Source organism: Athene cunicularia (genome assembly GCF_003259725.1).
Source record: "Athene cunicularia isolate RWA chromosome 3 unlocalized genomic scaffold, athCun1 chr3_part1, whole genome shotgun sequence".
Classification (NCBI taxonomy): Eukaryota; Metazoa; Chordata; class Aves; order Strigiformes; family Strigidae; genus Athene; species Athene cunicularia.
This window is the reverse complement of record NW_020799097.1, coordinates 57,291,671-57,317,508: the sequence shown is the minus strand read 5'-3', so window position 1 is coordinate 57,317,508 and position 25,838 is coordinate 57,291,671. Positions and strand designations below refer to the sequence as shown.

Sequence of the window (25,838 nt, the reverse complement as noted above, 5' to 3'; positions counted from 1 at the left end):
ATGTTTTCTACAGAAAGTGATCACAGTCTTCTCTCATCTCTTTTTCCCCAATAAAATAAAAGCCTTTAAGACACATCTATTGAGCCGTACAAAACCTCCAAATGACTGTTCTAGAAGAATTTGGAAGTTCAAAGGAAGTATTCAAAGCAAGTGTTGAATGTGAATTAATTCTGTAACTCTGTTTAAAGTGACACGCACCTGCCAAATTGGTATTAAGCATGACATTTTGTTTGTTTTCAAAATTTTACGGGGCCTTGACCAATAACACAACAATTAAAGGCATTCTGCTAACAAAACCAGGGATGAAACCATGCCTTTTTGAAACCATGGAAAAGGCTGAAGTACTCAATGACTTTTTTTTGCCTCAGACTTCACCAGCAAGCGTTCCAGCCACACTGCCCAAGACATGAAAGACAAAGTCAGGGACTGGGATAATGAAGAACTGCTACTGTAGGAGAAGATCAGGTTCAAGACCATCTAAAAACCTGAAGGTGCACAAGTCTGTGGGACATGATGAGATGAATTCATGGGTCCTAAGGGAACTGGCAGATAAAGTGTCTCAGCCACTATCCATCATATTTGTGAAGCCATGGCAGTCTGAGGAAGTTCCCACAGACCAGAAAAGGAGAAACATAGCTCCCATTTTTAAAAAGGGAGAAAAAGAAGACCTGGGGAACTACAGACCAGTCAGTCTCACTTCTCTTCCTGGCAGGATCATTGAGTGGATCCTACTGGAAAATATGCTAGGGCACATAGAAAATAAGGAGGTGACTGGTGATAGACAACAGGGCTTTACTAAGGGCAAGTTGTGCCTGATTAATCTGGTGGCCTTCTAACATAGGCTTACAGTGTTGCTGGATAAGGGTAAAGAAACTGATGTCACCTACCTGGACTTGTGCAAAGCATTTGACACTGTCCCACATGACATCCTTCTCTCTAAATTGGAGACTCATAGATTTGACAGATGGAAAACTTGGTGGATAATGAATTGGCTGGATGATCACACTGAAAGAGTTGCAGTCAACAGCAGTGGAGTCAACAACCAGTGGAGAGCAGTGATGAGTGGTGTTCTTCAGGGGTTGGTGTTGAGACCAGCGCTGTTTAATATCTTTGTTGGTGACATGGACAGTGGATTGAGCGCACCTTCAGCAAGTTTGCCAGTGACACCAAGCAGTGTGGTGCGGTCAACACGCTGGAGGGATGGGAGATGCCATCTAGAGGGACATTGACAGATTTGAGAGGTGGGCCCTTGCAAACCTCATGAAGTACAACAAGGCCAAGTGCAAGGTCCTGCACATGGGTCAGGGCAATGCCAAGCACAAATACAGGCTGGGTGAAGAGTGGATTGAGAGCAGCCCTGCAAAGAAGGATCTGGAGATATTACTGGATAGAAAACTGAATATGAGTCAGCAATGTGTGCTCAGAGCCCAGAAACTCAACCATATCCTAAGCTGCATCAAGAAAAGTGTGGCCAGAAGGTAGAGGGAGGGGATTCTGCCCCTCTACTCTGCTCTCATGAGACTTCACCTGGAGTCTTGTGTCCAGGTCTGAGATCCCCAACATAAGAAGGACATGGAGCTTCTTGGGTGGGTTCAGAGGAGGTCCATGATGATCAGGACAGCACCTTCCTTATGAGGAAAGGCTGAAAGAGTTGGGGTTTACCTGGAGAAGAGAAAGCTCCAGGGAGACTTTACAGAGCTTTCCAGTACTTAAAGGGGGCCTACAGGAAAGCTGGGGAGGGACTCTTTATGAGGTAATGTAGCGATAGGACAAGGAACAACTGTTTTAAATTGAAAGAGGGTAGATTTAGGTTATTTAGAAATTATTTACTGTGAGGTTGCTGAGACACTGAGAAGTTGTGGATGCACCCTCCTTGGAAGTGTTCAAGGCTGGGTTGGATGGGGCTTTGAGCAATCAGATCCAGTGGAAGGTGTCCCTGTCCATGGCAGGGGTGGTTGTAACTAGTAGATCTTTAAGGTCTCTTCAAATCCAAACATTCTATAGTAAGTTATTTAGTCCTTTATCCTATAGTCCTAATGGGCACTGGACCTTTGAAGACTGGCATAAAAAAATAGTATCCTACTAAAACACTAATTCTCAAAAATCCTTTTGCTTTTCATATTTAACTTCTCAAGTAAATGTTCATAAGTGCAAATGTTTCCTAATAAGTGAATAGAAGTAGTTCCAAACACCAGAGAAATGAAACAGAATACTACGCAGAAGCATATTCATGAATATTCCTGTCTGGTTTAACACAGCTGTCATCGACATTCAGCACTCACCACTCACCATGGAGCTTCAAATAGATTACATAAAATAAATGGAGAGACAGATGATAGATTATTCATTGAGAGTCAACCCCTACAGTGAGAGGACTTATATTTCTCTGATTTTTGTACTCCCTCATGATAAAGGTTACACTGTAAAGAAATGCAAGCTGTCCTCCCATTCAAGTAATAGCAGGGTCTAACTGTGACTCCTTTGATAGATTTAAATGAGATGGGAAGCATCAGATGTTATAGTTACCTAGTCTAAGACCTCACTGAAAAAAAACAAACGTAAACCAGCAAAAAAGTCCCCCACGGGATACTTAACAAAGCCGCCCTCCAAAAAACTTTCCCGTTATGCAAAATGAGATTTCGCATTTCAGATTCAAAGTGTATTGGGGAAAAAAACCCACCAAGGAATTGAAATGCTAACAACTAACCAGAACTAATCAAAACGAGACAGTGGCCATATAATACAGCACCAGCACAGGATGTGTCAGAGCAATTCAGAGCCTATAGAACCTTAAATCTTATTCCTGCATATCTCAGATGATCAGTCACTAATAATCAAGTTATGCTACTTTCACCTATCACCATCCTCATGTAGCTAGATTTGAAATATTTTGGTAGAAAGTAATTCACTGTCAAAACAAATATATTTCCATGTCAAATTTAAATAGTAATAAAATTAGGCTTCTAGCAATAACTAATTGAAAAATGCTAGTGAATGTGAGCTACTTTGCTCTTATCATGAGGTGAACTCATGGTTCACTTAGTAAAGTCAACCACAGTTTGAAGCATTCCTATCTCTACTTGGATTTCACACAGAGGCTAATCACTAATGTTAAATGTCAGTTTCTGTGAAAATGTACATTACTAGTAGTGAAAGCAAATTATCGAATTGATTGGGCTAAACCTGGATAGTTGCTAGATATTACAGACGATACTGGATATTTGAATTAGTGGTTTGCAAGCACAGAAACATATTTAAATATTTTGTCATTCAAAAAATGGGAAAATGCTGCTATACTATTAGGCAACTCATTCAAAAATAGTGTCAGTCCAACATACTCTTCTTTAATGTACCCTTAACTCCCCGGGAGTCTGTGATCGGAACACTCTAGATCACTCATCACTAAGCCAATATTTTGCAGGTCATCTCATCAGCATATTTTTAATGGTCTGAGAAATATGTATAAGTGAAAGTTAGGAAGTCTAGTGGTATGTCTGGAATATAGTTGTATAAGACTATATTCAGATGTGGAACTGGAATCAGTCAAGTTCAACATGCACACCACCCTATTTAAACAGGGCTTGAAGTAAATTAGCAGGGAATAACCTAGCTTTAGGAAGTAGTAATTATGTCAAGGAAACAGACAAGACAAAACAAAAATTAAAAAAAAAAAATGGCTATCCTGTTTTGTTTGTAGAACTTGGAATAAAAATTTTCATTTACAAAATACAACAAGAGAAGATTGAGAAAGATATTGACAAATCGCTTTCCTTTATTCTAAGGACTTTTTTTGCCTAGTAGATCTAGTAAGCAAGTCAGATAGAGATACGAAGGCTGATAAAAGGATTAAAAGGAACTTAGAAAAACTGAAAAGACACGAAAATCTCTCAGAGATTTGACCCTTAGAGGGATAAATTTTACAGATAGATTAACTAGAGCATGAGTTTATAAGCAGCAGAACTGAACTCAGCAGAGAATTTGCACCACAGCTAAACCCAGGAGCCCAGAAATGGCAGATATCTAATTATTGCCCGGACACAGCATACATTAAGGAACACAAGATCTAATATAGGAACCTAAGTTATATGAATGGTGAGGGAAGCACATTCAGCAAGGTTTGTAACTACTAAATTAAGGTCTTCTATAGAGAAGCAAGGCCAAGAATAATACAGCGTGATTAAGTCCATATTCTATTTTGTTTGCTTTGAAGACAAGAAAATTTCACTCTAAAAATTCTGTAAGTCTCTTCTTTTAGGAACAGTTCCTATTTTGAAATTATGAGGCACAAATATAGATGGACTTCCTACAGAGAAAGAAATAACTGCTGAAACATTAAATAATTTAGGGAAATATTAATATACTTTATAGTAAATAACATAAGTTGCTGAGCTTGTACTTCATCTCTACCAAGATTTTTAGGTTGCTCTTTATGATTCTATTCTTTTCTCTCCTACTTGACAAACTATTGCTTAAATATAAAATCTGTCGCAAAATCAGTTAGCCCTACTATTTTTTAGCACTTTTATTTGCCTACAGTGTAAATATATGAATTTAGCTTATTTTTCTGAAAGATCATTTGAATAATTTTTAAGAACTTATGAACTGTTTACTGATCCCATAATTACTGTCTTAACAACCATTTTTCAGTTGTTTTTTTGTGCTTTACATTACTGTAATTTTTTATCTGTCCCTTTTTCTAGATGAGAAAATCAGGTATAGAATAGCCAGCTGTTTGTATACAGATGAAACAGGAATATTGGGAAAATCCATGACACTGAGTATTTTAACCAACTGATTTCTTTGAAGAGAGTCACAATGATTCAGTAGAAACAAATTAAGTAGGATATGAATGAAGTTTTAAAACACTTAGATAAATATATCTCCAATAGATAACTTCTGAAAATGAAAAATTTTGAAGACAGGACATTCCTAGTTTATCAAATTACCCCTGTCAGACTGGTTGACTTATCTAGAGAGGTTCATTCAGCATTCGGAGAATAATAAATAAACAAAATCCTGTCCATATGGCATTTTTACAAGGCATGGTAGTACAACTTCAAATTTTAAGAAAAGCCCAGGTTCTCCTTGAATAACATCATTTGCATTATTTTTAAGTGTGCTTCTTGCTTGAAAACTTATGTGCTTTACAATATGATTTTTCTTCTTTTGAAAGGTGAGAAGTTCTGGGTACGCTTGTCTGAGTGTGCAGAGCAGTGACTGGATTGCCAGAAGGCCCATGCCACCCTTGAACAATGGCCAGGAGAACGTGGATACCTTGGCACCAGCACAGTGTGGGTGTTAGTGCCAGCTGGACCTCAGGATCATTCTGGTGACACACAAAGACAAAAATCCAACTCCTATGGAGACAACAAAAAGATCCTCATTGATTCAATGTTGCCAGAACTTTCTTGGCACCTCTGTTTCTCAGATGGCAGAAAGGGATAAAATGGAGTGTCCCATCTTCTCTCCCACTAGTGGAATGAAAACTAGTCTTATGGGGAAGGCAACATTGCCTTTAAAATCACCAGTTATTGTCATGCATGAACACACACAATACTACTGTGACTTAATCAGACCTTTGTAGTTCCTACTGGTTCTCAGTTACATGATTTGTACAGGAATTCTCCTACTATACAGTAACATCTTTTAAAGTGTCATGAAGTCCAAATAGTAGCATAAAAGGATTGAGACTTCTTTACTTAATTTTATGATCATTTTGCTAGTTTTTATGCCATGTAACATACAGACTTTAAGTCCAAAAAGGATGTAACTGTCTGTGCTTCAGACATTGCAGTCGTATTATTTAACTTATTATAATTTCCAGATTATATTAATTACTATTTTGCACATCAAGCTTAAGACACAACATTAGATATATGTATTTAATGTTCATATATTGACAATTTTTCTTAAAGAGTAGCGTGGCTATTGCATTTTTATGGGTAAGTTCTCCAGTGTGGAATTGTTTATTTACAGTTATGTGCAGTGTATGCTTTTTCTTAGGTCCGCCCTTTTGAGGCTTTTTAGTCAACATGTGGTTTCTTTTTTTTTTTTTTTTTTTCCTGTGACTTTCTGTAAGTTCAGAGTGGACTAGATTTTGTTTCTATTTTTTTGGACATCATATATTTTTGCACTTTGATTAGAGATTGCACCTACTAAATTAAAATACTGATTCCTGAATTTCTATGGTAAATCTAACTCCTGTGAAGTACCTTGTATAAACCTAAAGATCAGGTTTAGGTCTCTGAAAAATATATGCAGTTTTGTTTATTCATGGTCTTATAGGCATCTGAGTGGAAATGTAGGCAGTTGACCAGTGCCCATTTTCACACTTTTTGTGGCCATAAATAAAATGGTACATTTTTAGAATCAGCTATGCTAGAAATCATTTATCGAAGGGTAAAAAATCAGTGTCAGTAAACTCATCTCAAAGATACTTCTGACACAGAAACATCGACATATCTTAGAAACAGACAGGTATCACAAAGGATGCTTATTAACACTGTGTCTATACATACGAGAATTTAACAATGACATTTTTGTGAGGGCAAAGCACTGTCAATCAACCTAAGACAGGCAGGCAAAACCACTAATATTGCTAGCAATTAAATTTATTACATGGGTAATTTTCTTAAGACAGAAATTGGATCTATGTTTTTACAGAATACAGCACATCAAGACAAAATAAAAATTTCACAGAGTGACAGAATCATTCAGGTTGGAAAATACCCTTGGGATCATCGAGTCCAACCATCAGCCCTACTCTACAAAGTTCTCCCCTACACCACATCCCCCAACATCCAAACGACCCTTAAACACATCCAGGGATGGTGACTCCACCACCTCCCTGGGCAGCCTATTCCACTCTCTGACCACTCTGTCTGTGAAAATGTTTTTTCCTAATGTCCAGTCTGAACCTCCCCTGTTGCAGTTTAAAGCCATTCCCTCTTGTTCTATTGCTAACTACCTGTGAGAAGAGACCAGCACCAACCTCTCTACAATGTCTTTTCAGGTAGCTGTAGAGAGTGATGAGGTCTCCCCTCAGCCTTCTGCTCAAACTAATCAGTCCCAGCTCCTTCAATGCTTTTTGAAAATCCAGGTAGACAATATCCACAGCCTTTCCCTCGTCCAATATTCAGGTCATCTTGTCATAGAAGGAGATCAGGTTTGTCAGGCAGGACCTTTCATAAACCGATGCTGACTAGGACTGATCCCTTGGTTGTCCATTATATGACTTTTAATGGCACCCAAGATGACCTGCTCCATGACCTTCCCTGGTACCGAGGTCAGACTGACAGGTCTATAGTTTCCTGGATCCTCCTTTCTGCCTCTCTTGTAGATGGGTGTCACATTTGCCAGCCTCCAGTCCATCGGGACCTCCCCAGTTAGCCATGACTTCAGGTAAATCATGGAAAGAGGCTTGGCGAGCACATCTGCCAACTCTCTCAGCACCCTTGGGTGTAACCCATCCGGTCCCACAGACTTGTGTGCATCCAAGTGGTGCAGCAGATCTCTGACCACCTCCTCTTCAACTGTGCTGACCTCATTCTGCTCCCCCTCCCCATGTCCCAGCTCCTGAGGCTGGTGTCCAGGGAACAGCCAGTTCCACTGCTAAAGACTGAGGCAAAGCAGGCGTTGAGCACCTCAGCCTTTTCCTCATCATTAGTTACCATGTTTCCCTCTGCATCCAGTAAAGGAGGGAGATTTTCCCTGATCCTGCTTTTGCTGTTAGTGAATTTATAGAAACATTTTTTATTATCCTTAACAGCTGTAGCCAAGTTGAGTTCTAGCTGCGCTTTGGCTCTCCTAATGTTCCCCCTGCATAGCTTCACTACATGTTTATAGTCTTCATGAGAGACCTGGACCCTCTTCCAAAGGCAATAGAATCTCCTTTTGTTCTTGAGATCCAGCCCAAGGTCCCTGTTTAGTCAGGCCGGTCTCATTCCCCACCTGCTTGTTTTTCAGCACACGGGAACAGCCTGCTCCTGTGCCTTTAAATATTCTCTCTTGAGTATATCCAGCCTCTCTGGACTCCCATATCCTTCAGGGCAGCCTCCCAAGGGATTTTGTTATACAGTCTTTTGAACAGGTCAAAGTTTGCCCTTGGAAGTCTAAAGTGGCAGTTTTACTAACCCCTCTCTTTGTTTCTCCAAGGATCAAAAACTCAACTGTCTCATGATCACTGCACTCTAGACAGCCTCCAACGTTTACCTCGCCCCACAAGCTCTTCCCTGTTCACAAGAAGCAGGTCCAGGAGGGCACCTTCCCTGGTCAGCTCACTCACCAGCTGTGTGAGGAAATTATCCTCCACACATTCCAGGAATCTCCCATATTGTTCCCCCTCTGCTGTATTGTGTTCCCAGCAGATACCCAGGAGGTTAAAGTCCCCCACAAGAACAATGGCAAGTGTTTCTCCCAACTGTTTATAGATTTCTCTCAACTGTTTATAGAAAGCTTCATCCACCTCACTGCTTTGGCTGGGGGGTCTATAGACTCCCACAGCAAGATCTGCAGTATTGGCCCTTAACCTAATGCACACACTCTCAACACCGTCATCACTATACCTGATTTCTGAGCTCTCATTTCATTCTCTAACATACAGGGCCACATCACCACCTCTCCTTTCCTGTCTATCCCTCCTGAAGAGTTTGTAGATATTGATTGTGGCACTCCAGTCATGTGAGGCATCTGTTAATTCACTTAACTAGCACAGTAAATGGTGTAGAACCTGTAAGCTTTGAACACTTTATATCACCAAAACCATTTCAAATCCATGAATAGGTATTTCAGCAAGACAAAAGACAGAATATTGCTTCTTGTTTCACAGAAAGTAGAGGTAGCGAGTAGGTACAACCAAGTTCATAAGTATAACCAGTGACGTATTTGTTTCAATATTAAATTTCAAACATGAACTTGCTCTTCAGGCAGATGTATGATTAAGATGAAACATGCAGAGTGCTCAGTGCCACAGGCTATGAGCAACTTTTTGGCTTTTATAGAAGATAAAAAAGTTTTGAAGAAGATTACTTTAGATCTAGACTAGAAATGCCGAACTGCTTAACAGCAAACAGTTATAAATCATCCCACCTTAAAATTCCCAATTTTATTTTCAGATTTATTACCAATTCAAAACATTTAAAAAAGAAAACATGGCTGCAATAATTGTGCTTTTTTATGTATTAGTTACAGAATGCTACCCTTTAACCAAAATTTGTATCCAAGGAGCATAAACAACTTAGCTGGTTCTTCCCAAAGTTGGTGATTTAAGCAACTTGTAAACCTCTGCAGCTATCTCTAATAAGTGCTGTCTTTTTCTGATTGGACAGCAAACCTACCATAGATAAAAGTGTGGGGGGGGTTGACCCATAAAGTAAAGAAAATCAAAAACATTGGTTCCAGAGCAGAAGCACTACAGAAACTTTAAGCAGGTTACTGGCTGAACAAAGCAGCATGAAAACCAAAATTCAGTATGTCTGCACTCCCCCAAAACTGATACTGAAACCAATGAAAACAGCTGTAGAGTTTCATAAAATAAATAAATAAATTTCGTAACTAACAGTATGATTGGAAATAGCTAAGAAACTGCAGCTAGGAACCAAACTGAGCATCAGCACTAGCTCAAACTGGTATAGAGGGAATCATAGTGGTTACTTGTAAAACTACAATGTTACTTTACTAGATTTTAGAAGTAAAATTTATATCGATATGCGAAATTCTGTCCTTAGAGGCATTTATAATAATTTAAATCATACCTTCTGAGTTCACAGCACATAAAATGCTGCTTGACTATGATCTTTTTTATTTTAAACCTATTTATTATTTATACTTAAGTTTATCCAACATGAATGTATGTGGCATTAACACCTAAGCCCAAATATACATGATAATCCATAAAAACAAATTGCAAATAAATAGTGCCCTTGACAACTAAATTATACAAATAGGGAGCAATGGAAATTTTGGAACATGTTTAATAGTGCATTTTACAGCTCTATTCATTGTTTATCTTGCCTTTCAGTGTCATTCAGAAAATATATCTTCATTGGTAAAGGTACTCATAGTACCAGGCAAACCTTGAAAATTAGTGTGTTCCTTTTCTTGTGGAGCTTCAGGAATTGAAAATCACGATGAAAACATTAAAAATTGAAACAGGTAAGTACAGAGGGGAAGAGAGAAGCATCTCTGAAGTTCTGAAATGGAGATTTGTGACAAGAAGATTTACAGAATGATTTTTCTGTAGGTTCTTGTTCAGAAGGCAAAAAAAAAAAAAAAACCAACAACCCAAACCCACATTTGGAATATGACTGAAGAAAATAATCTCCATCTTCTCTCAAATCTGGAAATGGTGATTTGTAAATGAATAGGATAGTATATCTCTGTGTGATTCTCAATGCACCTTTCCTAAAGCATAACCTCAGGGTAACAATGAAACTCACAAAAGAAGAGAATCAATCACATTGCCTAGAAAAATCTCCTGGAAAAAAAGATAAGAACAGACTCCAGGTGCTAACAGGTCATTCTGTGCAGAGATATACACCAGCTGTAACTAAAGTGGGTTTCATGTGAATGATTGAGATTGCCTGAATCTTCATCAGTTGGCCAAAACAAGAACTGGGTTTCAGTACAACGTATTGGTAAGTACTGTTATTCAGACTTCATTTAATTCAAAAAAGACAGCTTCATTTTAGCTACATCAAGTACAATGCCAATTTAGTCTCTACGTATAGAGATTAGTGGCTGAACCAAGGTGAAGCAGTAGTAGTACAGAAGGAACTGGAATAGAAAGAGGAACAGCAGTAGAGCCTTTGTTATGTGACTGTACTCCAGAATAAACTCTGAACCTGCAACCCACTGCAAGGAGAGGCGGCAGAGCAGAGGAATGTGAGACTCAGATAGGTAGTTTGGTCTAGAGGCAATGTCTTCTTTTCTAATGTTTATCTCATTGTAGTATAAGATGTTAATTAAAATATATTAATCTCTTCCCACAAGGAGTGAAACTACAGGTCCCAGCCACCATTGTAACAGCTACTGAGTCTTACAAAAGAGTTATCACAAAGACAGCTGGAGACAACAGCAGACTTTTCCCTTGATGAAAAAGGTACTGTCCAAAGACTGGTTTATTATTCTTTTTTATTACAGAAGTATTCCACACTGTTAAGTAGCTGTGGTCCCAACCTTCATTCCTAGACTTTACAGAGAGTTTGGGGTATCTCTATGTTTGCAGTATGCAGTGGATAAAGCACTGGCATGTAACTAGAGAAAAATGGATTCACATGTTGATCTGTCACAGCCTTTCCTCTGGTACTGAGAAAATGTCCCCCTCTTTTGATATTTCAGTTCCCACTTTGTGGGACCACAGTGGAAAGAGCACTTCCCTACTTCAGTAATGTGACAGTAGCAAGATACAAGCACATTAAAAGCTCTGAGGGACATAGATACTCCATTAATGCATGTTATAAGCACATACAAGATAAAAAGATAGAGCTATAACCTCTTAGAAAAGTGAATGTCATCAGTAATTGATATGTACCAGCTAGAAAAATTACTAAATAAACAATGTGAAAATCCATAGTAACAGGTATAGGAGCAACTGTGGGAGATACAAGGAAATCTGATTACTCTAGTTAAAGACAAATATTTGGCACTGAACTACAGAGGTCATCTCAGACCAGTGGAAACATTACCTTATCGCTGCTTGATTTTTAATTATCTCTCTCTGTCCAGATCTATTGGGTGTTTGAGAGAATTTTAATGCTTTCAACGGCAGTTTAGGTAGTGGTAGCAAAACCTATGGATTTTCTCTCTAATCTCTTCCTCTAGGTATCTGCTAAAGACACCATCAGCTAAGTTGTTTATTCTCCAGGCTTTTTAAAGTATTTCAACTACAAAGTGCCAATTAGACATTATTTTAACAGAAAGGGTCATTCTTAAAAAAAACCCCAAATCAAAACAAAACCCAATCCAACATGAAAAGCTGTAGAATAAAATCCACTTGTCATTATAGTGACAAACCAGAGGATCTATCCTAAAAAAATAGAAAATTAAATGTAGAGGAAAATCATGTTTTCACACCTTTTCAGAGATTTTGTTAGTGAGCTCTCTGGTTTGAATGAAAACACCACATTCCTTATATGTTATTATCAGTTCTATATGGAACTGTACTCCTCAGTGGAGACTCCCTGGAAAACCATCTTCCTTTTCTGTGGAATGGATGAGGGAGAGACATTTTGAATGGCTACTTTTAAAATATGAATATGATTCATTGAAAAGGGATAAAAGCATTAGGAAAGGATGAATGTAGCTGAATTCTACACCGGTAAAACCTGCTATGAAACTAATAATTAAGGATTTATATTAAAAGTATCAGACTGCTTCATGCACAGAACAGGTTCTGCATAAAATTTCCTGGAAATCAATGCTGTACTTCATTATATGATGCAAATTCTAATATTTCATTTTCTAATACTCAACATATATATGACTTCAAAAACCAGTATTGGCTAAGTATCTTTAAAAGGATTTGTTATAATGGAAAACTTAAAAAAAAACACTCTGAAAAGTAATGAAAATCCATCTCAGTCTAAAAGAAAACAAAACTTCAAGCAGAACTGTTGAAGTAAACTCTGTCCTGGAGTCTTGTCCAGGGTGTCTTTCACCATATTTTCTGAAAACATCCAAAATTAATTTTCAAGGTTCAGTGGCTCTAAGAGCCTAATAGATTTCACGCTCAAATAAGTGAGAAGAGTTTATTGTGTTTTCAAAATGTTTACTGTTTAAAAGGCCTCTTGGAGTCTGACAGCTTCTCACTCAATTATCTACAATGAAACTCCAGAGGGCTGGTGCACTTTTTCTCTTTAGAACTCTGTTTTCTAACAGTAGGGTACTTCTGAAAAAGTAATGCTCTATACAAAACTTAGAGGAAGCATACACTTAGGATCCCTTAACTGGGATTGTTTCTTTTTTATGTCCTGACTAATTCTCTGATCAACAGTGTGTTTTTTTTACATTGTACTCCCTAGAGCTGGCAGACTAGGTAGTCTTTAATCCTGAAAGAATATTTTACACTTTCTTAAGAAGAAGTTGGGTCAGGTTTTCTGAAAAGAGAAGAAATTTTCCTTTCATAATATCCTTTAAATTAATCCTTTTGTACCTCAGTGCCTCACACCTAAATATGTTCCAGTGAAGAGAGCAGATGAAAGCAGTCAAACTTTACTCAGACAATTTTTATGAAAAAAAAAAAAACCAAAAAACTTTGAGTGGTCTTTATTCTAAATTCTATGAAAATTTTTAAGTGAAGAGCCAAAAAAGGCAGAAAATTCCAGAGAAATTTAGTGTAGGCTTTAATCTATTTGCATACAGTCAAGTCAGATGCATTCTGTATATTATTATGCTGGAAGTAACTCTCTGACATATTTGCCCAAGGCTCAGCTGGATCTCAAGGCCTGGAGAATTTGAGATCTGTTGAGATCTGCAAGTTATCAAAATATTTCTAAACTAAATCAAAACCCCAGTGTGATCAAAGTCTAGATTAGGTTTCTGAACTGATTATCAGGTCAAAAAGCAGACCATGTGTTTTAAACTGATATTTAATACTTCATCAATAAACTGATAAGCATAAAGAATGACTTTTTGACCATTGGAATACTTAAGCTTTTCTTTGTTCAAGTTCTGTATGTGTACAAGGCGTTAGGCTCAAAATTTGGATTAGTCAAACCCCTACAGCTATGAAACTGAACAGCAAGCTATTCACTAACTTCTACTCCCTTCACATTCCCACCCCTGCCATAAAGTAGGCTAGATTCAGTTTCAAAAGTAAACTGCTGAGCCTGTCCTTTTAAATATAAATGAAAGTACATTTAAATCCACAACATACTAAAATCTAATCTTTTAACACAACAGCAGCAAAAGCACTCTATTAAACAGCATACCTCCCTGTGAATTGAAATCCCTTTCAGCAAATGTTGTTTAAAGTCCAAAGGGCAGTCTTCTACTTACATCCCTACCGTTTTTTCACAGCATCTGCCAGAATTGAGCAAAAATCTCCAATAAAATAGCAGTTAGCAAAGTTTATAAAGGTCATTCTTATGGAGGTAGCATCCAGTAATGAAAGGACAGACTATAAAAAGAATCCCAAACTCTACTCTTCTGTGACATCTGAATTGTTATCAGATGTAATCTTTTATAAGGATTTTTAAGATAAAAAGTTGTAATAACATGCTCTTGCTCCAGGTATTTATGACCATGGAGATATTTCAGAAAATACTGACGAGATCTGAAAGAGGATTACTGAAAAGGTGACCAAGACAAAGGATCTTTTTCAGAAGGTGAGCTTCAACAAACAGCAAGCATCCCTCAACCAAACTATTTAGTATAAATTCTACAATGGAAGGAATGTTAATGATATTGAATACTTAACACGGAAAGTGCTAAGGAGAATTCATGTTGTTATTCATGGCACAGAAAGTATTTCATGAAAGTGTCCCTGTGCAGTAATCACTATACCATAAAATACCAGTGCTTCATTTAGCATCAATTTATCTGGCATAATGAAAATGAAACCATGAATGAAACTTGGGGTTAATTCAGGGTTGAGGTGAATTCTCCAGCACTGTAATCATCTTAATTCATGTTATGATTTGGATCCTTACTGGAGTGTTCCCACAAATGGTTCCGCAGTATTCATTTTGAAGGTTTACTAGTGTTCTTTTAAGTTTTCTATTTTTATTCTGTACATTTTTGTTTGTCCTCATACTCTTGATCATGCACTTTGCTCTTCAAAGCTTTTTTGTACTTCTATATAAACATGTTGTATTATACTTTCACTTTTCTTTTTTAATTTACTTCATCAGACACAAACTCTCACAAAGATGTTTATTTTAGTTAACCATCTCTACTAAACAGCCATACGAGTGTGCTGTTTCTCCTTTGCTTTGTCTCCTTCTTAACCGGGGAGTCTCTGGGGATCCTAAATTATGGTCAAAAATTTATTCCCCACTTTTCACCAAGATGAGGATTAGTAATTAATTTTTGTTTCTTGATATTTCCTGAGGCACAGTGACCACTAATATTGCAGTCACTATTATTTGATGACTCAGATATAACTATTTTTTAGCAAACTCATCTGATTTATTTTCAACCGAAAGCAAACTTTCTATATGACATTTTTAATCAACAGCTCCAAGAATAAAATAAGTAAGCATTGAGGAATTACTTTGGTAAATTTTAGCCTGACTGAGCATCTTTTCTATTTAGGTGTAGACATAGCTTTCCATAATGACCACTTTGTGGGATGCTATAATCTCCTTGATCTTGTACAGTTTGTATTTTCAGAATCTTTTTGGTCTTTCTGATTGAAAATGTAATGGTAGTGCACTTATATTACTGTGACTTGAAACTACTGGATGAGTACCTCTGCTTATTCCTTTCCCAAGTATATCAACTTCTTTATACACATGCACTTGCCAAATAAAATAGCTATTCTGTACTTCCTGTTTAAGGCACACACTCACTATATAGTGCTTAATTTCTGGAATTCTACTATTTGGGGGAACTACCATTCTGTCAACATTGCTTGTCATTGAGACACCTGTCTTTTTTGTTCTGTTTTAAATTTTTCCAGTGGGTGTATATATACATTTGGATTACCTCTGACTATTTAACCATTAATTAAATTTTTACTGACACAGATTTTTCTACTAACATGGAAATACAACCTCTGTGGTCAGACACTTCCTGGTTTTGATCTGGCCTGTAAGTACTAAAATACAAATAAATTTGCATCTTGATATTTTCAAGTTGATTGAAACCAATAAATCCTGGAAATTTTACACAGAGAACAGCATAGATAATGAAAAATGTTTCCCACAAGTATCATTTCCAATTTTAACTGGATTTACTTCAGTCTTGTTCAGATTGCTTTCTGGTTCACACTAAGCAAAGATCTGAGTAAATATAGTGATAGATAACATTTCCTAGAAAAAATAATAATTCTGTTGAGGGTATTAGTGATATGTGCAGAAAAAATTTTGTTTTTTTCAAACACATTTGTGCCAGAAATGCGAATTTTATAGGCTGGTCTTCTTCAAAAGATAAGTAGATATGATATCTATTTATTTATATAGCTAACTATGTTATTACTTAATTTACAATTAAAATTACCAGAAATCTGTGCTGAGTATTATCAATATTGTATTCAGTAACTGAATACATTAAAAAAGCATAGATACAAACTACAGAATAAACATTCACATTCATTATTATCCATGACAAACTACTGAATAGAGGAACAAACTGAGGAATATCATTATGTGCACTTGAATGACATATTAGCAAACAAAACATCTTGCCAATGGCACATTTTGAAACAGAATCAGTATTCTGATCCATCTGGAGTACTGCATTCATCTCTAAGGCCCCCAATATAAGAAGGGCATGGACCTGTTGGAGCGAGTCCAGAGGAGGGCTGGAGAATCTCCCCTATGAAGACAGGCTGAGAGTGTTGGGGTTGTTCAGCTTAGAGAAGAGGTCTCCAGGGACACCTTACAATGGCCTTTCAGTACCTAGAGGGGGCCTACAGGAAAGCACTGTAGAGAGGGACTTTCTATGAGGACATGTAGTGATAGGACAAAGGGGACTGGCTCTAAACTGAAAGAGGGTAGGTTTAGATTAGATGTAAAGAAGAAATTATTTCCTGTGAAGGTGGTGAAACACTGGAACGGTTGCCCAGAGGAGCTGTGGATGCCCCATTCCTGGAAGTATTCAAGGTTGGACAGGGCTTTGAGCAACCTCGTCTAATGGAAGGTGTCCCTGCCCATGGCAGGGAGGTTGGAACTAGATGATCTTCCAACCCAAACTATTCTGTGATTCTATGATTTGCAGACTCCTGTGACACCCAACAGACAAAGCTGTCTGTTCAAGGTCTTTGTATATTTAATTGTACTGATAGTATTATTTGGCACCAGCTCAAAATGATTATGCAGAAGACTATTGCTTATGGCCACAAATTATCATTTGTTCTGAAAAGTTGTGTAGAGTATAGAGATGGTTTGTGTGACTCTGTGCTCCCTTCTATAAATAGATGTCTACATTTTAGTTGTAACACAGTAAATCATCACGCAAGTGAAATTAATGTGAAGCACTGAATGATTTGTCTCAGAATGGAGACGAAAGTACTTCCTGAAAAAAACCTTTATAGAGAGCAGTCTCAGGTAGGAATCTGACTTCATAGACTTCAAAAACTTTGTACTTTGCAGGTTGACTAGAATGTACAATGACCATTCCATTTCATTTCATCCTCCACTCTATTAAATGGGTTTATATATATCTCTATTTTCCCAACAGCTATAAAGAAAGCAGAAATAAAATACATTTTTTATGAATTCCTGTACTGATCTTAAGTACACATACTTTTTTTATTTTAAATAAAACAAGTATCTGGAAAATAAATCAGATTAGGGCAATAAAGTAAATTAATCTCAGAGCTCAGTTATTAAAAAATGTTAAGCATAAGAGTCTTTTTCTTTTACTATAAATGTTTCATCATGAAAAAGAACTGGAGATTGGTTCTCTTGTAAGATTTAGCAAAATCATCTGAAATTTTTTTCTCACCAAAAATTATAGCCAAATCATTAATTATACAGAGCCTGTCTTTAAAATTCAAAAATGGAGCTCAGAGAATATGGCTCTAGACCCACAGATTCCCTGCTGTTCTTGGCTTTACAGTTTTCTATGTCATGGTTAATGTTGTTTGATAATATCCTGGTATGTACATATGATAGATGAACTGCTGCACACTTCCACGTACTACTTAAACGTTTAAAAACCATGGAAGATACTAAATTGCAATATACAACTGAAATACTCCAAAACAGATCTGCTAGACTAAGGGCTACTTGTCATATAAGGCATTAAGTAGATCCCACTAGGGTTGTTGAAGTGATTGACAATGTCTAGTCTTTTAAAAGACATAGATTAACTCAGTTATACTCTCTAGGCCTAATGGTTTGGCAGACTGATGATGCTGCAAGAAGCTTAGACATAAGGTAATTGCCTCTTTCTCTTTTTTTTAATATATATCAGCAATTACGTGTTAAACAATGCACCAGTAATAACCTATCCTTTTCTCCCAGACTTAATGTGACCAGGTATTATCCTGTACAAGATTCTTTTTGCTCTTAAAGGTTGCAAATTTGATTTGTGTCAAACCGAGATCCTTGTTCTCTTCTGTTAGTATATTGTGGTCTGTACGAGTCCCTGTTATGTTCACTATTATTAGGGGGTGTTACTATTATGTTTAAGAGGAGGAAATACTAGCACAGAATAAATTAATCATTGCTGCCCACTGTGCAATTTTGCTTCACACACAACCAAAGTTCACTTGAACTGTGCAATGAATAGGTCATTACAAGAAAACAATTTGTACAATCTCCTACTATCACAGGTTGGAAACAAGGTAATTCCTTCTGGTTTAAAACTTTACTCTCTTACTTGTATTGGATCTTCACTTTATGCTTAAGCAGGAGAATTTATTCTTCAGTGCAAATGCTTTTTCACTTTCTTAAAAGCTTATAAGACTGCTTAATCAAACATACAGAACTGTACAAAAATTCTCTCTTAGTTGGAACTAATTCTAGAAGATGGAAATCTAACAGCTCTAGAAGGTACAAATAAGCAATGGAAATTGCAGTAGAATCTACAACCAAGACATGATTTTCCTTAAATTCTTCTATTTCATAATTCACTTCAAAGTTTTTCTCAATCTGTTTATGTCACTGTCAAGTCCCAATAGACATTCCTTTATCTTCTTCCCATAGCTGTGGAGAAACAAAGTACTTAACTTTACAGTGCTACCTCTGTACACTGGAGAACCCTAAGGTCAGTTTCTTAACCTGTCAGGTGGATTCATCTGTTTGGAGAAGAGAATGCCATTCAGTACAAATTGGACTTTTTGTCCTTCATATATATTCTGAGAATGTTTTCTAGAAATGTTAAGACAGCAATAGAACGAGATTGACAAGGTTTTCCATAATGCAGGAATCAGAAAACATTGATTAATTCATTAGCATTTCCTTACTCTTTCTTTCATAGAATCACAAAATCACAGACCAGTTTGGTTGGAAGAGACATTTAAAGGTCATCTAGTCCAAACCTCCTGACACGGGCAAGTGTGGTGGTTTAAGCCCTGCTGGGACCAGAGACCACGTTGCCGTTGCCATTGCCATTGCCCCTTCCCCACCCTCAGCCGGTCAGGCTGGCAGTGAGGCACAAACCCCAGGTTAAAATAAGAAGAAATTTAATAAAACAGTGTGATAAACAATCTGAACAACAACAACAGTAGCAATGATGACAACAATAAACAGCAATACCAGTAAACAAGACAAAAGATATACAGAGAAATACCGCCATGGTTACAGACAGCCTGGTGCTTCCCGCGACAAGCTACAAAGGAAAAAGTTCCCACGCTCCAGCACCCGGACCTGACGTCAGCATGGTATGAATAACCTGGCTGGAGATCCCTTCCTCCTTCTCTGCTGGGGAAACTTAACCCTATCCTAACTGAACCGGGACAGCAAGGACATCTTTCACTAGATCAGGTTTCTCAAAACCCCATTCAACCTGGCCTTGAACACTTCCAGGGAGAGGTATCCATAGCTTCTCTGGGCAACCTGTTCCAATGTTTTGCCACCCTCACTGTAAAACTTTTCTTCCTATGTTCAAACTAAACTTATGCTCTTTCACTTTAAACCTATTGCCCCTTGTCCTTCCACTACAGGCCCTGGTAAAAAGTCTTTCTTCATCTTACTTTTAAGTTCCCTTTATATATTGAAAGGCTGCAATAAGATCTCCCCAGAGCCTTCCTTTCTTGAAGCTAAATGACCCCAATTCTCTCAGCCTTTCTTCATAGGACAGGTGTTGCAGCCCTCTGAATGTTTTTGTGGCTCTCCACCGGACCTGCTCTAACAGGTCCATGTCTTGTACTGTGGGTTCCAGATTTGGACTCATTACTCCATGTGTCTCATGAAAGTATATGAGCAGAATCACCTCCCTTGACCTGTTGGTCACAATTCTTTTTATGCAGTCCAGAATACAATCGGCTTTTTGAGCTGCAAGTGCATATTGCTGGCTCCTGTCCAATTTTTAGTCCACCAGTACCCCCAAGCCCTTCTCCACAGGGCTGCTCTCAATCCATCCACCCCTCAGTCTCCATCAATATCAGGGACTGTCCTCACTCATGTGCAGGACCTTGCCCTTGGCCTTACTGAACTGTATGAGGTTCACATGGGCCCACTCATTAAGGCTGTTAAGGTCCCTCTGGATGACATCCCTTCCCTCTAGTGAATCAACTGCACTCAGCTTGGTGTCATCTGCAAACTTGCTGAGGGTGTACTAAATCCCACTGTCTAAGATGTTGATAAAACATTAAATACGATTGATCCCAGTACAGATTGCTGAGGGACACCACTCATTACTGGTTTCCACTTGGACTTTGAGCCATTGAGTATGACTCTTTGGACGTGGCTATCCAGCCACTTCCTTATCCACCTAACAGTCCATTTGTCAAACCTATACATCTCCAATTTAGCAGCCAGAATGTTGTGGGTGACCATATCAAAAGCTTTACAGAAGTCTAGTTAGATTACATCCATAGCTCTTCCCTTGTCTACTGATGCAGTTACTCCATTGTAGAAGGTCACTAATTAGTCAGGTGACTAATAATCCATAGTGGAGTGAGGAATATGCACCAAGCATATCAGCACAGTTGGAATCCCTCTATAGAAGGAATGGGGAGAAACTGAGACTCCAGGTGGAGCCCTACCCAGGTTAAGAGCATTGCATCTTTCCAGAACCCTTAATAATTTGCAATAATATTACCTCTCAGGCATTTGCATTGATGGATCTTATGATAGCACTGCTAAAAAAAACATTTACATCTCAGTCATTACACTGGGTAACCTTTCTTCCTACTGAAACCCTTATTCTCTGTTTCAGCATAGTGTTGTTAAGAAGTCCTTTTATCAATATTTTTTTCACAAAAAAAGGCTTATTTAATTATTATCTTTTGAGAAGATATCTTTGAAGGGACACTTATTCCCACACTCAAAACAGATGTTTCACCTCCTGCATCAATTGCTTATTTATTGGTTAATGATTCAGGTTTACAAGCAAAAATTAATTTGTTCTTGCCAAACCTACATTGAGATTAACCCCTCCGATAATATTAAATTTCAATTTCCCATCCCCTTTGTCCACCACAAATCCTGCATCCCATGTAATTTGAATTATTTTCCAAGGCCCGAAACCACACAGTCACCTTTTCCCCTCACTCACTTCAAAACTTCCCTGTGACTCTTGGAGTTCAAGGACACACTTTCACTTGTGGTGTCCCATCTGTCTAAAACTTATTTCATCTTCTCCCTAAACTACTGAATCATTTCTTGAAATCTTGCCTTAAAATCTTCCTGCTCTCTTTAACCTATGATTCACAACCTCTAGAAAACATTTTTTGTGATATCTTTACGAAGCATGCACAGTAAAAAGGAAATTTATTGTAGTCTTGTTGAAGCAAGCTTTTCTTGAGGTACTAATGTGACTGTGGATTAAGGGTCCTATAGAGTCCAGTCAAGATAGATTGACCCTTGTAGAATCTATTGAAGTCTGGGTATTTACATCCACTCACCTGAAAACCTTAAAGCTACACCCTTGCAGGCTTACAGGCTGTTGTCTTTTTTCTTGCCTTTGAACTCATAACTTTACTCCCCTTGTCAGATCACATCACTAAGTTTTGCCCAGCTTTAACAAGGTGCCTATTCTGGGCCCAGCAGAACTGAACAAAAGGATGCAGTTCCCTTACCTTTTCCTCCAGTAACCAGTGCTATTTCCCTCATCCTGACTTTAGATACTCTCCTAAGAAAGCAGTGGAAATGAAAAAATCACAGCACTCCTCTGCTGATCCAACTAAATGAAGGATGAAAGCTTCATCATTGTTTCCTTATCTAAGCAGTCTGTGATAGATGGCATATTCAGGTGTCTATTATAAAATCTAAGCAAGACAAACCATTTGATCATAGACTGGTTCTATCCAATTCAGTGAGAGGATGCAGGGAGGCAAATTCACAAAACCAGATGGGCTACACTGTGAGGGTGAGAGGGAGCTCTAAGAAAAGATTTGTGTGAAAATTAGTAGGATGGTGTGGCACAAACCATATCATCCAGAAACTAATGTGAATGGTACTGATTTATAAGGCTGGTATTCCTTGCCATTCACAAAGCACTCACCATTGTAGCAGGCAATTTTCTGTACTCCTGTTGGAAAGGCCATTTAAATCTAGCTTTTTTGTTTAGCTCAAATATGCATTTTATGCTCATGCTCATTTTTATACCTTGGAATGGTCTTGGGATGGAATATTTACTCTTTTTATTTAACTGACACTTGCCTGAATTTTTTTTTTGACTGTCCAAAGCACTAGAAATGGAAGAAGAAAACTCCAGTTTGCATTCACGTGACTCCCAGACTTTTGACTTGAAGAAAACCCTCTAAATATTTAAGGCTTGCAATATATTTTTCAATGTTGATAATATGTGTTTTGGAATATGTTAAATTGAGTGCATGCATAAATACATTATACATGTAGACACGCATTTTCTGTATATAAGAAATCACAGAGATACAAATACAGACATAAATGTTAATGTATTGTTAGCATCACACTACCGCAATATGGATGGTAGCACAGGGTTACAAGCAAAACCTTTCTATCTCCTGAGTGATTACTGGTATATGAGGGAACAGTATAAGAGGAAACAGACTTTGCAGAAGCAGGTACAGATTCAGTGGAGTTATTTTCATTGACATGAAAATATGGCTGTGTACGGGCAAATCTTTTCGATTGCTGTCTGTCTCTGAAAAGTATACAAGCTTTAAATGAATTAATAGTCAAGTTTGATGGAAATATTGTTATGCAAATATATTTCTAACAAAAGGTGTTCTGAATGACAACTTTCAGATTTGTCATTCTGTCTTTATAGACCTACAAATGGAGAAAAAAATTAACCTGGAGTATGAAATGAGGATTTCATAAATGCTGAATTGTACCAGAGTGCAGCAATACTGAGTCTGTGTATGAGGGGTAGCTGAATAAGGAAAAGAAATGGATTAAAAATATAAAGGTCCAAACCCTTACTTTTATTTTGGAGCTCTTAGTCCGTAACCACTAAACTTGCATTTCTTACCATATTCTCATACTTCATTTTCAACTTGGACTGTAATTTCTAGGAGGGATATACATAACTCCAGCAATGATAGTAACAGTAATGAATAACAATAATATATCACAGATCTGTTGGAAAGATCCAGTGTATCTAGGAAAGTTATTGCTAGCATTTATTCTAGCTCTAAATCCCTGTAATTCTGAGGATCCTGTAATCCTTTAAACTGACTTCACTTCTTGAAAGTTAATATTGTCATGTAGTTTGTGAACATATTGGCTTTCAGTTTTTGTAGTAAATGTAGAATATTACAGAAGAAAGTTAAACTAAGATAAGATTCCTATTTATCTATAAGCAATAGACTTTGGAAAACTTTTTTTTTTTTTTTTTTTTAACATGCACATCAAAAAAAGTAAATAAAATTAAATACTCACTCCTGTTATGTAACGAGGTCTATACTGGATGGTTCCAAATAAGCCAAGTATGACTATAATAATGTGTATAAAATTTGCCAGGATGGGTGCCCACTGATAACCAAGGAAGTCAAATATCTGCCTCTCGAGCACAGAAACCTACGATTAAAAAGCAAAAGTATAAATAGATTAGAACAGAGCAGAAAACATCTATTAGGGCATTTCCCCTTCCCATACCCAAGATAATTGCCCTGAGTTAAAAAAATACTTTGGTCAGCAGTAAAAAGAAATGAGTTTGTTATGTTTCACCTCCTTGTTTTAATGAAAGCTGCATTTCTCACTGACAGTTTACTGAGTTATATTCAGTTGGTTAAAATATTCATGAGGGCAATTCTATCAAGATACTAAACTGTTCACTGGGATGGTATGCTTGCAGGAGGAGAAAGACAAATTGTTTCGTTATATACACCAGCAAACGCTATAACGTTCTAGGGTATTGGTAGTGAAAATTGGTGGCATGCTTATGACATCTTCTCAGCTACTTTGCTTCTAATCACAAACACCATTCTTCAGCTTAGCTCTGCCTCCTCCATTAATTTTCTACCTTTTGATTTTTTTCTCTTCCCTCTATTCCTAGACATCCTGTTAGTAGGCTTTTGCCTGTAACCAAATGCATACAACTTTTTGACCTGGTTCTACTGATAATGACTCTAGTTTATGTCCTCCCACTGTCACAAATATCAGCTGAAGTATAAGCTGTTAACCAGGAGTAATGATGACAACAATGCCAACACCATACGTACAAAAGAAAGAAAGAAAAAGCAGTCTGTTTCTTTATAGTTTCATTAAATGACAGCTGACTATTTACTCAGTTTATGTTATGCTGTGGATTAATTGAATTAGGTGTACCTGCCACACTCCATTCATTTAAAAAAAATAACACTTTTGAGATCAAGTACTAAATGTATAATTAACTACTGTTCACCACTGTTCTTGCATGATATAGCTATGGGAGAGTTTTTCAATTTTCATGCCACAGTCCGCTGCCACACCAACACTTTCTTTTTGAAATTAAGAAAACTTGCCATTAAAAAGACAGCCTAGACTTACACCAGCATTGAAAATGTAAAAAGTGTTAATTATATAGTACTTACTGACATAAATTGAACTTTAAGATAGGGATTGTTAAAATAACCCTGGGGAAGTTTGTCAGCCATATAATTCTGAGTTTTAAAGTTCAGAATTTCACATCAACCACTGAATTACTCTCTACAACAAAGATTCCTTTCACACAATTTATCCATCTTATAGCCAGTCTTAGTATTTTGCCTATCATTTTATTTGACACATTTATTGACAGAATGAGATTCTGGCCCTACATCACCCAAGATCTTAATGAACTCATTTTCTGCTATCCTAAATTTATCCCTAGCAAACCAACACCACAGAAGAGTTCCCAGAATCCCAAAACATAATATTCTAATGGTGACAATGTGTTGAAGAAAGAAATGGAAGGCCAAACTGTATTAGGAACTTCATGAAATCTCAGACTGCCTTTGCTTTTAAGTTTTCATTAAGAAGTATTTTCTTGACTACTGTCATTTATATAAAAAAAGACCAACATGAGGCATAAAGCAGTGTTATGTAGGTCTGTGTGAAGTCTATTAGGGGTATCAGCAAAAGACCTGCTACACCCTAAGTGCTGTTAAACAGGTAACAAAGCAAAAATGCCCACTCTGAGCACAGAGCTTTTATTTTCATCAGCTGAACAACAGTAAATGAGAATAGCAAAGCAGTAGCAAAAAGAGTCTAGACTATACAAGCTTCTAGTATACTAACAGTGGGGATTCAGCAAGCAAAAAAATACACGGGATGACGCAAGTCATTCAACCAGTAGGAAATCATAGAGTTAAGTATGACAATTATAAAGGAATATTACAGCACAGTAGTTAATTATATTAAAAAGTAGAATACCTAATATTCCTGCTGAAACTTAAGGTTAAAAGGAAACTGCACTATCATACATCAAGTACATTTTGGTTTGGGTTTTTTTTTTTGGTGAAAAACTCAGTAGTTCCATCAAAACTTGCTTGTGGGGCTGTGCTGGATAAATGGCTATTCTGTGTGAATCTTCACTTCCAACATGCCAATGTACTTTTTTTTTTTGGATGACTATGAATTTCTTCAGCACCACTGAGATTTTGTGGCCATGTTGAAACT

The 25,838-nt window shown here is 37.3% G+C and overlaps 1 protein-coding gene across 1 annotated transcript in view; it reads right to left on the bottom strand.

The window, feature by feature from the left end:
- The window catches only part of NKAIN2 (sodium/potassium transporting ATPase interacting 2), a 456,467-nt gene that overhangs the window by 298,382 nt on the left and 132,247 nt on the right, over window positions 1-25,838 (bottom strand). Inside the window, exon 2 of the mRNA XM_026845887.1 lies at window positions 23,640-23,777. The gene's annotated coding sequence lies outside the window, so the exon portion shown is untranslated. The remainder of the gene's footprint in view (window positions 1-23,639; window positions 23,778-25,838) is intronic.